The 15,976-nt window shown below is 41.9% G+C and overlaps 1 long non-coding RNA gene across 1 annotated transcript in view; it reads right to left on the minus strand.

The window, feature by feature from the left end:
- Nucleotides 1-15,976, minus strand: part of LOC122932809 — a 61,421-nt gene that overhangs the window by 23,286 nt on the left and 22,159 nt on the right. Inside the window, exon 4 of the long non-coding RNA XR_006388345.1 lies at nucleotides 10,875-10,950. This is a non-coding gene — a long non-coding RNA (uncharacterized LOC122932809). The remainder of the gene's footprint in view (nucleotides 1-10,874; nucleotides 10,951-15,976) is intronic.

Consider the following 15,976-nt stretch of genomic DNA (forward strand, 5'->3'; position numbering starts at 1 on the left):
CAGCTTTAATTTTTTAACTGATGGTCTCACATGTTCTTCAAGCACCTTCTGATACACAGTAGAATTCATCGTGGATTCTATGATGGTGAGCTGACCAGGTCCTGCTGCAGCAAAGCAGCCCCAAACCATGACACTTCCACCTCCATGCTTCACAGTTGGTATGAGGTTCTTTTCTTGGAATGCTGTGTTTGGTTTACGCCAAACATGTCCTCTGCTGTTGTGTCCAAATAATTCAATTTTGGACTCATCTGTCCAAAGAACATTATTCCAGAAGTCCTGGTCTTTGTCAACTTTATCTCTGGCATATGTCAGTCTGGCCTCGATGTTTCTCTTGGAAAGCAAAGGTTTCCTCCTTGCACACCTCCCATGCAAGTTAAACTTGTACAGTCTCTTTCTGATTGTAGAGGCATGTACTTCTACATCAACAGTAGCCAGAGCCTGCTGTAGTTCTCGAGATGACACTTTAGGGTTTTTGGAGACCTCTTTTAGCATCTTGCGGTCTGCTCTTGGGGTGAACTTGCTGGGGCGACCAGTCCTGGGCATGTTGGCAGTTGTTTTGAAAGCCCTCCACTTGTAGACTATCTTCCGGACAGTGGAATGGCTGATTTCAAAATCTTTTGAGATCTTTTTAAATCCCTTCCCAGACTCATAGGCTGCTACAATCTTTTTTCTGAAGTCCTCTGACAGCTCTTTTGCTCTCACCATGGTGCTCACTCTCACTTCAACGGTCAGGAGCACACCAAACTAAATGTCTGAGGTTTAAATAGGGCAAGCCTCATTCAACAAGCAGAGTAACGATCTACTAATTATGTGCACCTGGTGTGATATACCTGTGTGAGATCTGAGCCAATTTAAGAGGGAATACATGTGAGGGTGTCCTATCTTTTTCCTCAGTTAGAATAGGCATTTTTGTAGAATGACATTTACAGAAGATCTTGAAAAGACTTTTCTTCAGTTTTCTTTGGTTAGTCGGATTACTTTAATCTCTCTGTATTGTTGAAACGGAGATGAAATAACCTTTTATTAAAAATGTTACAAAAAACCACATGCTTTCAAAGGGTGTCCTAATTTTTTCACATGACTGTATATATATATATTTATATATATATATAAAAAAAAGGTAGGATGTTTAGACATGTACTGTATCATACAAATACATTGTAGGTCTGGATCCATTTGCCCATTGATTTTACTGTACAAAAAAGATACCATATAGGTATGTGGTCTGACCAAGGAAGGAGCAATGGTAGCTCCTTAGTGCAAAAGGAATTGCTACATGAAAAGAAAATCCTCTGAAATGTGCCAATACCCCTATTCCACCTTGTAGTGTTGTTATACTGTAACAAAAACTGTAATAAGGAAATCATTAAATAAAAAATATCCATGTACAGTAACATGTAAAAACAACAAAACTGCCAAAAAAAGTGAAGATGGACATAACCCTAAATAAGCCATCTTTTGATTAGTCACAAGAAGCCAAGTTAAAGGGAGATTTACAATATATAATTATAAACCAACTAAAAATTCCCCTCCAGCAAGCAGGTAGGGCAGCAAGGCAGGTGAAGATTAGCAAGAGATGACAGATATCAAAGAATATATAAAAGCACTACCAACAAAAGACTTCCTAAAGAACCTCTTTGAAAAATGTACACAAACCATCAAGGAAGACATAGCCAATCTGTGAAATGATATGAAAAATGTCTTTGACCAAGTATACTGCCCTGGAGAAACATGTTCACAAGCAAACTAACAAAAAAAACTCTCAGAAGTAATAATCAGCAAATAAAAAGGAATCTACTTCTGAAAATGATAAATAAATGGTCTAAAAATTTGTAAAAGTTATACCACAAACAGTTATTGAAAAAAAAAAATCTGTAAGTTTAAGGCCCCTTTCAGACGAGCGTGACGGATTAGGTCCGGATGCGTTCAGTGAAACTTGCACCATTTTGCAAGCAAGTTCAGTCAGTTTTATCTGCGATTGCGTTCAGTTGTTCAGTTTTTTCCGCGTGGGTGCAATGCGTTTTGATGCGTTTTTCACACGTGTGATAAAAAACTGAAGGTTTACAAACAACATCTTCTATCAACCATCAGTGAAAAACAACGCTCATGTACACAGACCCATTGAAATGAATGGGTCAGGATTCAGTGCGGGTGCTATGCGTTCACGTCACGCATTGCACCCGCACGGAAAACTCGCTTGTGTGAAAGGGGCCTAAGGACCCATTTACACCAGTCGAGGATCAGGCCAGTTATCAAATGTGTGTTCCAATGAAAGCTCATTCCCGATAACTCGCCCTTGTAAAGGATTAGGAGATTATCTAATAAACAAGCAAAATGCTTGTTTGTCAGGTGATCACATCTTTGATGCAGCAGCCAAACTCATTTTGTTGGCATCACATCAACCAGTGTGAACAGAGATGTGTTGCCGACAATATGCAAAGTGAATGGGGGACTGATACGATTGTTTGCCCTCTTTCCCCTTTACATCAGGCAGTATGAAGAGTACTTTAAAGAGGACCTTTCATTGGTCCAAACATTGTGAACTAAGTATCATGATCTGTACAGTGGCGCCCAGGGATCTCACTGCACTTACTATTATCCCTGGGCGCCGCTCCGTTCTCCTGCTATGCCCTCTGGTATCTTCGGTCACTTGGTTATAGTAGGCGGAGACTTAGGGGACTTGGTTATAGTAGGAGGAGACTGCCCTTGTTCTCCTGGTGGGCGTCTCCTTCTCCTAGGCTGTAGCGCTGGCCAATTGCAGCACAGAGCTCACAGCCTGGGAGTTTTTTTTCTCCCAGGCTGTGAGCTGTGCTCTGCAATTGGCCAGCGCTACAGCCTAGGAGAAGGAGACGCCCAGGAGAACAAGGGCAGTCTCCTCCTACTATAACCAAGTGACCGAACATACCGGAGGGCATAGCGGGAGAACGGAGCGGCGCCCAGGGATAATAGTAAGTGCAGTGAGATCCCTGGGCGCCGCTGTACAGATCATTACACTTAGTTCACAATGTTTGGACCGATGAAAGGTTCTCTTTAAATGAGTGCTAATCAACTTTTATATTATTGATCGACGCTCATTCAGTGCCTGGTACTGACCAACCTACTAAACAAAGAATAGATAAATGCTGTAGGCATAAAGACAGTACAGTATTCACACCAAAGTCAGTAGGACGCCTATAGATAATACTCTGTTGCCTCTAAAGCTTGAAAATAAATGAGGGAATGATTCAAAAAGTGACATACACTTAAAAAGTTAGGGATATTTGGCTTCCAGGTGAAATTTAAAGAAAACGTAAAAAGTTCACCCTACAGTTATATTATATCATGAAAGTAGGGCATTTAAGTAGAAGCATGCAATAGTGATTTCCTCATCTCAAACTATTTATTGAAACAAAAGCCAACAACAGTGGTGGGTATACCCCCACAAAAATGTCAATGTCTCAATAACTTGTCATGTGGCATTGAGCATCAATTACAGCTATTCACAAGTCGACTTATTGTCTGCTTAGGCATGGCATCTTACTCTTCTTGAAGGGTGGCCCTCAGGTCATTGAGGTTCTGGGGTACAGAGTTACGAGTCTTTACAAGGTGACTCAGCTGATCCCACAGGTTTTCTATGGGATTCAGGTCTGGAGAAAATGCAGGTCACTCCATTTGAGGTACCCTAGTCTACAGCAGCCGTTTCCTAATGATGCGACCTCGATAAGCTGGCGCATTGTCCTCCATGAAGATCAAATTAGGCCTGTGTTGTTCATGCAGATGCACAATGACTGGATTCATGATATTATTCAAGTAGTATGGGCTTGTCATTGTACCATTCACAAAGTGTAGGGCAGCTCTGTATTAACTAGGCACACCTGCCCACACTGTAACACCACCACCAGCAAAGGCTCTTCTGGTGACAAAAGTGGCTGATGCATAGCGCTCTCCTTGACGTCTCCAACATCGTTGACAGCCATCATTTCTGCTCTGCGTAAATCGACTTTCATCAGTTAACAGTACTGAGGCACCCTGGTCCCTCATCCAGCATAGATGCTTCCTGGCCCATGCAAGACGATGACGCCTGTGCCTTGTGGTGTGGTGAGGTACCTTTGCAGGTCATCCAGCGCACAGACCAGGCCAAGTTAAATGGTTTTTAATGGTCTGATGTGACACTTGGATGCCTCTCACCTCCCTTAAATTTGCCTGGAGTTGTGTGGCATGCATTATCTGGTTCCGCAGGGCATTGTTCACAATGAAGCGGTCATCAGTGTGGCCACTGGATGTCCACTTCTATGCCTTTCTGTGACTCTTCCAGTCTCTCCATATCTCTGTTGCAACCTGCTGATAAAACTCTGTGATACTCTAAGCTCAGTAGCCACTTCCGTCTGAGAACATCCTGCTTGAAACCTCACAAAGACGAGGTACTGTTGATCAATTGTTAGGTGTTGTCTTGGTCTCATGATGTCAAAATGTGAACAGCATGATAAGGAGGACTGTTTAAATGCAAATTCTAATTGATCCAGGAAATTTATTGGGTAATTCATGGATCAAACACCTGTTGTGATTTTTGCCGTTAGTCTCCTTGTTAGAGTTGTGAAAAAGTACTGAAACATTGAACAGTTGGACATGTGCATTCAAAAGTTTAGAGAAGGTCACATTAAGTTCATCTGTAAAGGTTAGAGTGCATTTTAGGTTCATCCTGAAATTTTACCCACAAGCCAAATATCCCTAACTTTTTGTGAGTAGTGTATGTGAAGAAATTGAAATATTATGGTAATAAGATGAAATAATGAAGATATAAAAATGCAGAAGGGTATAATTGCGGACTAGGGCTGAAATGATTACTCAATTTGAATCGAGTAATTTGACACAAAAAAATCCTTGATGCAGATACGTTTGTGTCATGTAACCACGGAGCGGGAGTGAAGTGCTTGCTATTACCCAGCTCTCCGTGGTCACCCGCTGGCCCGCACCACGCTGCACTTTCCTTCTGACAGATGGTCAATACATAGTGCACGTAAGCGGGAGGAGAAGATGAAGGAGCTGTGAAGCGGCGCCCCTACAGGAGAGGTAAGAATTTTATTTCACTGGCACTGGGGACATGGCTAGGAGGGGGAGATGGTGGCACTGGGGGGCAAGCTGATGGCACTGGGAGACAGCTAATAGCACTGGGGGGGGAAGCTGATGGAACTGGGGGGGCTGATGGCACTGGAGGGGAAGCTGATGGCACTGGGGGGAAGCTGATGGCACTGGGGGGCAGCTGTTGGCACTGAGGGGCAGCTGATGGCACTGAGGGGGGGCCTGACGGCATGGGGGAACCTGATGGTATGGGGGGAGCAGCTGATGGCACGGCGGGGCTGATGAGTTTTTATAAAGAAAAATGTTCTTTTAATTAGTTTTTTGTTATTAGAGTACTCGATTAATCATTGGATTAATCAATAGAATACTTGATTACAAAAATAGTCGATAGCTGCAACCCTATTGCGGACTATAAAAATATACTACATAACACTCCTTCCCTCACCTTGCCGTACAGTTATGGCAGCTGTAATGCCTGCAACATATCTGATACGTTTATTAGTCTGCCACTTCATGGTGCCCCTACGACTGCTATAGAGCAACAGTGGCCTTCAAGGTCGGTCAAGTACATAAATTAAAAAAATAAATAAAAAATATCCACATCTGTAACAACCCGTTCTACAAAGTTATCATTATTTAACACACATGGTGAACAATGTTAGGGCACACTACATTCCAGCAAGACTGCATGCTATATATCCTTCAGTCTCACCATTATAGTTAGAAGTATGATAAGCCATATTTGATGGTCGTGCCTCATTGTGGCTCATCTTTGGTCTTGTGTAACGAGTTTGATGGTGGAGGTTACAGTCATATCCTTCTAGATCCACCGTCTTTCAGACGACAAACCCACAAATATGAACAACCCTATCTTTAAATTAACACAGCATGTTCTATTAGCTGCTCACATTTACGTTGCTGCTCAATGGAAAACACCTCTCCTATGAATGCCGTAACTATAGCAGCTGCTATGGGGCCCAGAGGTTGGGTTGCCCAGTCAGGTGCAAGAACATTGTACCTTTTCGTGGGGAATAAACATATAGTGGCTTTTTGCTATAAGGAGCTATATGGTGCTCGTATACAAACCTTTAAATATTGCTACAGTACTTATGCTGCTGTTTTAATTTTCTTGCACAAGGTGGTGGAGGCCCAATCTTATTTTGCTATGGGGCTCTTTCAAACCATAGTTACGTCCCTACTCCTACAAAGATCAGATTAATTTTATGTATTAATCGCATTATGTGATATAAAAAATAATCTGCTACTAGACTCGATAAGATTAAACATCTTAACAGGGTGTTGTCTCCCTGGATATCCTCACCTCATTCAGCCCATGTGCGGTATCATATCTCCTTATAGATAAAGGACTATGTCAGCCCCTAGCTGGTGTAGATTTGAGTTTCTGGTGCACGGCAGAGCAGAGATGCGTCTGACTAACAGCGCACAGGGGATCAGGATTGGCGTATGGTAACACCAGTCTTGATAAATCTCCCCCATAGTGCCTGTGTAAATAATGAAGTGGCTGCGGCCTCCCTGGATCTTTTACTATGATGATTGTTGGACATCCTGTGGATTGTATCACCAGCCATCAAACATTCATGGTAGGAGATACTTTGAAGATTTTCAGCAATGATTTTATCGTAGCAACAAGGTAGAAGAGGTTTTAAGAAATCTAAACCACATGCTGAAAAATAAATCTGCAGCGTGAAATGATTTTAAATCCACGGTGTGTCAATTTAGGCTTCGGACAGGGGCGTTGCTAGGCTAAAACATTCGGGGCCTGGGCCCCTGATGTATTGTCCCAGGCCCCAAATATACTTCCTGCCAGGGAGATACAACTGTATTGCCATCCTCAGGACGGCAATACAATTGAATCGAATGCACTGCAAGATCTGAAGGACCTGTGATGACATCACAGGTCATGTGATCAGTGCAGAAGGCAGGGGTTGGGAAGGACCTGCGATGATGTCACTATCATCATGTGTTATGTGACCAGTGCAGGGGAGGACGGTAGTGAAGAGGTGAAGAAGCTGTGGTGATGTCTGTATATGAGGAGAGGTAAGTGAAGGGAGAGGCAGAGCAATGCTGGGAGTTGTGGTTATTTAACTGGGACTGTATGTTAGGGCTGAAGGGAGAGATGTTATCATGGGACTAAATGTTCAGTAGTGATGTTATTTACATGGAGCTGTATATTGATGGTGGCTGGGGGGTGGGAGTGATGTTATTTACATGGGCCTGCATTTTGATGGTGGCTCTGGGAGGGAGTGATGTTATTTACATAGGACTGTATATTGATGGTGGTTGGGGAGGGAGTGATGTTATTTACATGGGACTGTAGGTTGATGACGGGTGTGGGAGGAAGTGATGTTTACATGGGACTATGTATGTTGATGGTGGTTGTGGGAGGGAGTGATGTTATTTACATGGGACTGTATGTTGGAGGAGGCTGGGGAGGGGGCGATGTTATTTACATGAGGCTGTATGTTGAAGGCAGCTGTGGGAGGGAGTGATGTTATTTACATGGGACTGAATATTGATGGTGACTGGGGGAGGGGGTGATGTTATCTACATGGGACTGTATTTTGGAGGTGGCTGTGGGAGGGAGTGATATTTACATGGGACTGTATGTTTAAGGTGGCTGTGGGAGGGGGTGATGTTATTTACATGGGACTGTATGTTGATGGTGGCTGGGGAGGGAGTGATGTTATTTGCTTGGGACTGTATGCTGATGGCGGCTGTGGGAGGGAGTGATGTTTACATGGGACTGTATGTTGATGGTGGTTGTGAGGGAGTAATGCTATTTACATGGGACTGTATATTAATGGTGGCTGGGGGAGGGGTGATGTTATTTACATGGGACTGTATACTGATGGTGGCTGGGGGAGGGAGTGATGTTATTTACATGGGACTGAATGTTGATGGCGGCTGTAGGAGGGAGTAATGTTATTTACATGGGACTGTATGTTGATGGCGGCTGTGGGAGGGAGTGATGTTATTTACATGGGACTGTATGTTGGAGGAGACTGGGGAGGGGGTGATGTTAATTACATGGGACTGTATATTGGAGGGGGCTGTAGACAGAGAGGGATGTTATTTACATGGGACTGTATATTGATGGTGGTTGGGGAGGGAGTGATGTTATTTACATGGGACTGTATGTTGATGACGGGTGTGGTAGGAAGTGATGTTTACATGGGACTGTATGTTGATGGTGGTTGTGGGAGGGAGTGATGTTATTTACATGGGACTGTATGTTGGAGGAGGCTGGGGAGGGGCGATGTTATTTACATGAGGCTGTATGTTGAAGGCAGCTGTGGGAGGGAGTGATGTTATTTACATGGGACTGAATATTCATGGTGACTGGGGGGGAATGATGTTATTTACATGGGACTGTATGTTGAATGCGGCTGTGGGAGGGGGTGATGTTATTTACATGGGACTGTATATTGGAGGTGGCTGTGGGAGGGAGTGATGTTATTTACATGGGACTGTATGTTGATGGTGGCTATGGGAGGGAGTGATGTTATTTACATAGGACTGTATGTTGGAGGAGACTGGGGAGAGGTGATGTTAATTATATGGGACTGTATATTGTAGGGGGCTTGAGAGATGGTGTGATGTTATTTACATGGGACTGTATGGCGGAGGGAGGGAAATAGTGTTATTTACATGGGACTGTATGGTGGAGGGGCTGAGGAATTATTTGTGAGGACACTAAGAGGAGGAATATAACTACAGGGGGCAATTCAGGGGAGAGCATTATGACAGGAGGGGGCAGTATAAAGACTGGGAGCACTGTAGGGTCATTTTAAATCTAGCGGACATTATAAACGTTCTTATTACTACTGGGGGCTCTAAAGGAGGGTCTTCTAGATCCGCCTTATTTCTACTAAGAGCACTATGGGGGCCGTATTACTACTGAGGGGTCTGTGAGGGCATTATTAAAGTATAACTGTCATATTTTTTTTTTTTTGGGGAGTATTGGATTGTGGTGATTAATATCTCCTTGGTGGCCCTATTTCAACTTTTCACTGTGTATTCAATTACCCCTTAATTCCACAGTTTTGTTCCCTCTACTGCCTACTTTTACCTGTGCTTAAAATAGTGTTGCTAGGCATGGTCCGTCTATGTGTTGAAGGACGGAGGACGCAGAAGCAGGCTGCGTGCAAGGTCAGATTACTGACAGCCAGGGACTGTAAGTAAATGATTACAGCCAGGTCCTCCCCAGCAGCTGATAACAGTGCCTGGGCTGTGTGCACTTCTCCCTGTCCCTGCGCTTGGCAGACGCTCCCTCACTCAGCAGAGCTGGACAATTCAGAGTTGAAGCAGCGCAGACCAGGGAGGGGAGATCTGCCGTCTGCTCAGTGTATAAATGAAAGCAACATGTGGTAAGACGACCCCTTTGTGCTGCAGGAGATTAACCCTTTAGGGGGGAGGGCTCTGGTTACTGACACTTTTGGGGGGCTATTGTTACTGGCTAGTGAGGGCAGGCGGGATTAGCCTCAGGGGGAGGGCAGTGGTGGCCATCTTAACTGAATAGTGAAATTGCAGTTTTATGCAGACTGGTTGCTAAGGGCTGAATCTTATTAAATATGAGGTAAGTCAGTCTAATAGTAACTGATTCTGGAATATCATGTTATTAGTAACTACATATATGAAAATTGAAATTAGGGTCTAAATGTGACAGTTATGCTTTAATACTGGAACGCTCTTCTACTCTTCTACTAATAGGGGCACTCTTGGGGAGCATTATCACTGTTGGGGGCACTGTAGGGGGCAGTATTACTAAGGAGGGCATTCTAGAAGGGAATTACTATTATTATACTAGTATTTGGGGGTATTGGGGAGCACAGCGAGCAGCAGGATAACACTGTGGGGACTCCAGGTTGGGGGATGATAATAGAAATGTGAGGAACCTAAGATGTCTGTGTGTCACACTCTGCAGAGACGAGGTGCAGCTGAGAGAAATTGTCTGGACCGAGTGGAGAAGATGATGACAGAAAAGATCTACATCAGAGAAGACATCACCTGGAGGCCCTGGATGTGAGAGGTATGAGTTGCTGTATAGCAAGTACAGCAAAATGCGGTGTGTGCGGGGAGGGGAAACTTCCCGGGGAGTACGGCAAACATGTCGAGAGGTGGGCTGAAAAAGACTACAGCATGCTGCAGTTTTATTCCAGCCACCTCTCTGCATGTTTGCCGTGCTGCGGCTGGACCTCCGGCCCGCCCCATTATAGTGAGTGGGGCCGGAGCAGACTTCCGGCGGCACGGTGCACTAGTGGTAGCTACCCCAAGTGTGAAAGGAGCCTTAGAGAATTAGGCCATATTCATTGGGGCTTGGGCCCCGGTTCCTTTGAGACCCTAGCAACGCCCCTGGCTTCGGATATCCACATATTTCACTCTTTGCAATGTATATGATGATATCCCCTGAAAAGCGTACCAGATTCTGTGACTAATCCACATGTAGCACAGTTACACTGAAGAGGCCATCAAAGGTGAACCTACTTCTCAGTTTTTTTTAATGGTATAGTAATGCTTTTTTTGGATATACTGTAGTGCATTGCAGTTTAACATATATCTTTGTAATAACTGAACTACGCACTCCCTGCAAAGCATGTTTTATTGCAGAATTTACCAATTTTTCTTAGAATTTGTGGCGAATATTCACACGCATGATTCATAGGTTTGTTTATTTTAACTGTGTCGAATACAGCACCTAGTAACAGACAATTATGATAATTGTTCTAGAAATAACATATTCCAATGAATGCTATTAGCGCATTAACAGTAATGAGAATGATAACAAATTCAGTTACCTGATATTTAACATGATTTACTGGATGCAGTTAATTATCTGAAGAGCTTCCCTCACTGGCATCGCTGTAGCTATCCCTAAAAAGAAAACAGGAAAAATAATATGAATAACATTTAACTCGTTCAGTACCGGGCCACTTTTCACCTTAAATCCCAGGTCAATTTGTGCAAATCTGACATGTGTCACTTTATGTGGTAATAACTTTGGAACGCTTTTACTTATCCAGGCTATTCTGAGACGGTTTTCTCGTGACACATTGTACTTCATGACAGTGGCAAATTTGAGTCGATATATATTTCACCTTTTTTTTATAAAATAATCCCAAATTTACACAAAATTTGAAAAAATTCACAATTTCTCTACTTTTAAGACAGATAGTAATACCTCATAAAATGATTATCAATCAACATTCCCCATATGTCTGCTTTATGTTGGCATAATTTTGTAAATGTAATTTTTTTTTTTTAGGAAGGCTTAGAAGTTTAGAAGCTATTTTTCACATTTTCAACAAAATTTCCAAAACCATTTTTGTAAGCACCAATTCAGTTATAAAGTGATTTTGAGGGGCTTATGTAATGTAAACCACCCATAAATGACCCATTTTAGAAACAACACCCCTCAAATTATTCAAAACTGATGTTACAAACTTTGTTAACCTTTGAGCTGTTCCACAAGAATTTAAGGAAAATGGAGGTGAAATTTCAAAATTTCACTTTTTTGGTAGATTTTTTATGTTAATCAATTTTTTCTTGCAACACAGCAAGGGTTAACAGCAAAATAAACCTCAATATATATTACTCTGATTTTGGAGTTTACAGAAATACCCCATACAGTATGTGAAGGTAAATTGCTCTATGGGCACGTGGCAGTGGTCAGAGGGAAAGGAGCGCCACATGGATTTTGGAGGCAGATTTCGCTAGAATGTTTTTTAGGAACCATTTTGCATTTGAAGAGACTCTGACGTACCCTACAGTGAAAACCCTCCAAAAAATGACCCCATTTTAGAAACTACACCCCTTAAATAATATATTAAGGGGGGGTACTGAGCACTTTGACCCCCTAAGCGTTTATGGAATTTGAAAACACTTGGCTGTAAAAATGAAAGGTTTTGTTTCTTCCAATAAAATGTTGCTTTAGCCCCAAATTCTTTCACAAGGGGTAACAGGAGAAAAAGCACCCCATAATCTGTTACCAATTTTCTCCTGAATACGGCAACACCCCATATGGTGAACTGCTGTGGGGGCAGATTTTTATGGATAGGTTTATGGGTGCCATGATTATTTTTTTTTTAAGTGAATGTCTTATGTAGGGGGTCATTTTTTGCAGGATGAGGTGACGGTTTGATTGGTACTATTTTGGGGTACATAAGACTTTTTGATCGCTTGGTATTAAACTTTTTGTGAGGCAAGTTTTGGCATATTTTTTACAGCATTCACCTGAGGGGGCATATAATGTGATATTTTTATAGAGCAGGTTGTTACGGACCCAGCGATACCCAGCGATACCTAATATGTCTATAATTTTTTACACAGTGAAATCATTTTTGAACAGAATAAAATCTTGCCATTTTCTGAGCCCTATTTTTTTTATTTTTTTGGGCGATTGTCTTAGGTAGGGTCTCATTTAATGCGGGATGAGATGACAGTTTGATTGGTATGATTTTGGGGTGAGTATGACTTTTTGATCGCTTGGTATTACACTTTTTGTGATGTAAGGTGACAAATAATTGCTTTTTTGACACAGTTTTTTTTTTTTTTATGGTGTTCATCTGAGGGGTTAGGTCATGGGATATTTTTATACAGCAGGTTGTTACGGATGTGGTGATACCTAAAATGTCTACTTTTTTATTTTTTTTACATTTAACGCAATAAAAGCATTTTTAGAAAAAAAAAATCATGTTTTAGTGTCTCCATAGCCTGAGAGCCATAGTTTTTTGTATTTTTTTGGGCGATTGTCTTAGTTAGAGGCTCATTTTTTGTGGGATGAGGTGACTGTTATATTGGTACTATTTTGGGGGGAATACACCTTTTTGTTTGCTTGGCGTTGCACTTTTAGTGATGTAAGGTGACAAAAAAATATTTTTTTTACAACAGTTTTTATTTTTTTGACGGTGTTCATCTGAGGGGTTAGGTCATGTGATATTTTTATAGAGCCGGTCGATACGGACGTGGCGATACCTAATATGTCTACTTTTCTTTTCGTCCCTATTTTTGACAATTTTTATATATTTTTTTTTGAGGGGAAAAGGACACTTTTTTTTCTTTACTTGAAACTTTTAATTTTTTTGTAAAACATAATTTTTTTAACTTCTTTTTTCACTTTATTTTTTGTCCCACTCTGGGACTTCAAAGTTTGGTGGTCTGATCCCCTTTACAATGCATTACAATACTTCTGTATTGTAATGCATTGGCTGTAAGTGTATTACACAGTGTAATACACTTACAGCTTCCTGCCTCTGAGATCCAGTGGGCTGGATCTTACAGGCTGTCATGGAAGGCAGCCATGATGCCTAAGGAAGGCATCCGCTGCCTTCCCTGCCATCGGGTCCCCGTCACAGCAGCGTGGGGATCCGATGGCCACCCTGCATCCGGTAGGATACCGCACGTGCCGCGCATACAGCAGGGGTACGGCTATCAGTGACTGCCAGATGTCCCTGTTTCCAGCACCGTACATGTACGGCGCTGGTATCCTACGGGTTAAATACCTGCTTTTTTCTTCAAGATTAATATTACAGAAATAACAATATATGAAGTCACACAATAACCCCTTCCCACCGCTGCCATTTTTAGTTTTGGAATTTACATCTTTACTCCCTGCCTTCTATAAATCATAACTTTTTATTTTTCCTATTAATGTTTTTTGTAGGCCAAGTTGTACTTTCCAAGTCCCAGTTGGTCCCCTAAATTATCAATTGGCAATTAATATGGCAATTGAGAAGGCAAAGGAAGTGTTCCAGTCTGGTAGAGACACTTCTGGAAAACTGTTGCTGTGTGGGGTTGAGCATTATCCTGCTGAAAAAGTCCAGCTGGAAGCTCTGCCATTAGAGGAACACATGTGGCCACAGGATATCCTGCACCTTTCTCTGAACTGCTAATGTCCCTCGTATCAATCATCACACGAGTTGGGGCAGTGTGTTGCTCTACATTAAAAGCAGGAATGAAGCGCTCACCATAAGGCTCACCATACTCGAACCAGACCCGATCCCAAGCAGAACCTGGATTCATCATTAAAGATGATACAGTTTCTGTCCATAGCAGTACAAGTTTCTTGTTCATGATACCACTACAAACGAAGGCGACAGTGGATGTCTATCAATGGCAGGACACATAATGGGTGCCATGTCACCCAATTTTCTTTTGGTGATTACCTGGAAAGGGTCCGGGCAGAGACAGGGGTGGGTAATGAAGGTGCAACCTCTGTCTGGATGATGGACAATTAAACAGTTGGAGCTGCTCATTCTTGGCAACAGATTAAATGATCCTCTTTACAGGTGGACTGTCTGAATAGTTCAGAGCCTGTTCACTGTGTGTAAGCCCTCATGTAACCACAGCTCCCAACAACTCCTAACAGCTAGGTCAGCCTAGATGGCGAGCAATTTGTCAATAAAAAACATTACCTTCTCTCAGATCAATGATGTGCCCCCTCCCAAAGTCTGTCAACTGAGCAAAACATCTTTGAATGTGTCGTAGCAGTCAACAATCTGTCACCAAGAAGTACACTGCCCAAAAGTAACCTTTGAGAGACTTTTTTTTATAGCAGCAGGCCACACCTGTAATCATCTACCCAATGGCTTTTGTTTCAGGATATCACGATGAGTTAAGAAATTTGAGTTAAGATTTTGTGTGCTAACATCCATGCATATCTGCCTGAGACATAAATGCATGTTGAATTTTGCAGCAATTTGACATTTCTATCTATATATCATTTCTTCTATATTTTTTGTCAATGGGGGTATTTGGTTCATCTTCTGCCAGTCCATGCACCAGAAAATCAAACCTATACTGTCTATGATCTAGCATAAATTTGAGCAATAATTTACGCCAGTTTTTAAAATAAATTCTACTAAATCGGTCACGCCATTACTGGCCCTGCCCCTCCTGCTAAATCCCGCCAACAATTTTAGCAACTTTTGAAAAGTTGTTAAAAGTTGTAAATTATAGTGCAAATATGTTGTATCATAATTTTTAACTTTTTACTGTCGTAAAAGTGGTGTTAATCCTTTCATAAATCTGCCCTTATGTGTGAAACCAATTTGACACTCTCCATTCAATGCTGACAAAGCCAGCTTTATGTGTATTTTATTTTATATTTTTTAAATTATGTAAAAAATATGTCCCCCAAGAGGTCATAAAACAGCTCTGGAGTACAATTTACACTGTCAGTTTTATTTTAATTTGCAGCTTTTCAATGTATCTGGGGCAGCAACAGGAAATCCATTACAAGGCAAAGCTGCTCTGGGTCACTCTGAGATCACTGCTTTCAAAAGTGATGAGAAATATGGGCAGGGGTTAACTATTTACTATATTTCATGGCAGAAACTGGTGTAAATTATAACTGAAATGAGGTGACCTAGATTTTCTGATGCAGGGACGGCCAACATTGCACCAAGTTTATTAAAAGGCCTTAGACTCTTCATAAATTTAGGGAATGTCACTTCAAATAACTTTAGACTAAAGGGGTTAATGTATTAGTGCTAGAAAAGGGAAGGGTTTTTGTCTGTTTTGCCAGTGGAGTATCTTTTGTGACAAATTTAAGAAGTGTTTGCGTGTCCTGTGTCATGCCTGGCATTTTGTATTTACAAAGTGAAGCACGGATGTTTTGTGGGCAGAGCTACATTTTTAGCCATTTTTAGCCAGCTAGTTTTATCACTCGCGACTTTAAAAAAAGTTGCAAGTGTACTCCAGCCTGCTGTACTCAACCCTGGTGGAGTAGAAACTGACGGCACATTTATGATAAATAACATTAGACTTTAGACTGAAAAATCACTAGATAATTACATTTTTTTATTATATATAATGTAGAAATGGGGTAACTCTTAGTGGTGCTCTGTCTCATTAGGGGGATCAACAAGTATGCGTGATACGTATTGTAGTCCAGCCACCG

This window comes from Bufo gargarizans, chromosome 3 (genome assembly GCF_014858855.1).
Source record: "Bufo gargarizans isolate SCDJY-AF-19 chromosome 3, ASM1485885v1, whole genome shotgun sequence".
Classification (NCBI taxonomy): Eukaryota; Metazoa; Chordata; class Amphibia; order Anura; family Bufonidae; genus Bufo; species Bufo gargarizans.